Below are 2666 nucleotides of genomic sequence, written 5' to 3' on the forward strand. Positions count from 1 at the left end.
AGACAAACTTAGATGGCGTGACCTACCTCACAACTAGGTTATATGGTATGGCCTATTGCTCCTAGGCTACAAACCTGTACAGCATGCTTTTGCACTGAATACTGTAGGCAATTGTAACACAATGGTAATTGTGTATTTAAACACAGAAAAGGTACAGTAAAAATACAGTATTATAATCTATAATCTATAACCACTGCAGTGTACGTGGCCTGTCATTGATTGTCTTGTTATGCAGCATATGACTGTATAGTGAAAGTAAAATTGGAAGTAGGATGTGCTGGCTCTGGCAGTGTATACACTAAAGTTGGAACTATATAGAGAAGATTAGCATGGTCCTGTGCAAGAATGACATGCAAATTCCTGAAGAATTTAATATTTTTTAAATGTATTTAAAAAAAAATTAGAAGTAGGAGATCAGATAGAAGACTTCGCCTATCTGCTTGGCTGAAAATGGTATTTCTTTGTTGTGAATTTTGCCTCCAAACATTTTATGTACATAAATTGGTTGTTTGTTTTTCTTCTATTGGGAGTGGCCTATTTAAGACCTTGGATGATTTTTCTATTAGAATATTTACCTTTCTGTTTGAATTTTCAATGATATTTAAAATGTAGCTCTTTTTCATATGTGTGTAGTTCTCTGTCCCTAGTTGTTCTTTCAGTTTAATGATGTTTATTTTTATGAGAACAGATTTTTAAAAAACGTTTCCTTTAGGGGTTCTATGCGCAATAGCATACTTAGTATTTTGCCAAGATTATTGCTTCAGTCTAGGCTTTTTTGTTTGTAAGAAATAGAAGCAGGCTTAATTAAAGGGAAATTCATTATAATATAGGGGATTTGAACTGGAATCCAGGTGTAGAAGATTTAGCCAGGCTCCATGAGATACTAGGAACCAGGAATTGAAATCTTGTCCAGAACTGAAACATCTTTATCTATTTCTCTAAGCTTGCCTTCCCCCTCCTCTCTGTTTCTAAGTCACTGCTTCATTTCCCTTCCTTTTTGATAAATTGTTTATCCATATACACATCACTCTGATGTGGCCAACTCAGTTCCAAAGCCACTGACAAGTGAACTAGTATCTCTGTGCCCCAATTTCAATTTGCGGCAAATAGAAGCTGATTCACACAGTTCATATAGTACATTGGCTGGTCCAGGGGTCAGGTTCCTGTCTCCTCCCATCTCCCAACAAATGAGCTGTGGCCAGGGAGTCTGGAAGTCACAAGATACAAGGAGCTTATCCTGAGGGGGGTGTGTACAGAAAGAGCTGTTCTCACAGGAAATATGGGATATGTATTGAGTCTTTGCCATAAAAAAATATAATCCACATTCATATATATTTTATTCTTGTATTTTTATGGTTTTTAAACTTTAAAAATATCTAAAATAATTTTTTGTGTTAGGTATGCTTTAGAACTTTCACATTATTTTATTTTGTATTTTATTGCAAAAGGTTAGCCAGTTGTCCCAAAAAATGTGATAGAAAAAAAATTGAACATGTGCCCAAATTGCTATTGAAATGAACTAGATGTCTTAATTTTTAGATTGTTTAAAATACTTTTGGCAACTACCGCCATTTAAATAATATTTCTCTGATTGTTGGAAATTTCTCACGGTTATGTGTTTGCTGTTGTTCCTTACCATTTAAAAAAACAGAGCAAAGGCTAGGATCAGACCAACACAATTACTCTACCTAATGGCTCATCAATACAAAAAGGATATGGGAGCCACCTCGAGGCCACCATGTTTATGAACTCCTTGTCTAGAACTTGGTGAAGAAACAGCTGTTGGTCTGCCGGGCGCGGTGGCTCACGCCTGTAATCCTAGCACTTTGGGAGACCGAGGTGGGTGGATCACCTGAGGTCAGGAGTGCAAGACCAGCCTGGCCATCATGGAGAAACCTCATCTTTAAAAAAAAAAAAAAAGAAACAGCTGTTGGTCAAAGGGTACAAACTTTTAGTTATAAAATGGACATGTTCTGGGTATCTAAGATACAGCATGGATGGCGGTGGATATGTTAACTAATTTGATTGTGGAAATCATTGCACAATGCATATGTATAACAAATCATCATATTGTGCACCTTGAATATATACAATCTTTGTCAATTAAATATTTTTTATCACCCAGAAAGTTTTAAAATAAAGGTTTCCCATGTTAAAAAGAAAATTAAAGAGGGAGAGAGAAACAAAGAAAGAAAGAAAGAAAAGAAAAAAACTCAGCTGAATTCAGAAAGGCACCATCAGGCAAGTGACAGCCATATCTTTCCCATCTTTTTTTACCTGTGAGAAAGGAGAGTCTCTACATTGAGTAAATCAGAGATTGTAGAAGCAGAAACCATTCAAACACATTTTAAAACCTGACAAGATTGTTATTATTATTTATTTTGAGGGTCTGTGTCATTGCCATGAAGATCATTTTAAAATTAATTATATCATATATTTTTTAAAAACTAGCCAAATAACCATAGCCTAAATGTCACAGTTGAAGTAGATGATGTGTAATGTTTCCTAATGATTTTTAATGTTCCTGTAAATGTAAACATTCTTTACAAATGTAAAAGTTCCAGTAAATATACAGATTTACCAGTTTCCCATGTAAAAATGTGTTTGGCTGTATGAAACCATTAATCAAATGCTGCATTCCCTAAAGGCATTTAAAATCCACCAAA

General features: G+C 35.0%; 1 non-coding gene across 1 annotated transcript; it reads left to right on the forward strand.

Annotated features, from left to right (window-relative positions):
- Positions 1-274: 274 nt before the first annotated feature.
- LOC119472638 lies at positions 275-380 on the forward strand. Its single transcript, XR_005201795.1, has one exon. It is a non-coding gene; the product is annotated as a U6 spliceosomal RNA (small nuclear RNA).
- Positions 381-2666: the final 2286 nt, after the last annotated feature.

Source organism: Cebus imitator, unplaced genomic scaffold, assembly GCF_001604975.1.
Source record: "Cebus imitator isolate Cc_AM_T3 unplaced genomic scaffold, Cebus_imitator-1.0 Scaffold110, whole genome shotgun sequence".
In the NCBI taxonomy this organism is placed as follows: domain Eukaryota; kingdom Metazoa; phylum Chordata; class Mammalia; order Primates; family Cebidae; genus Cebus; species Cebus imitator.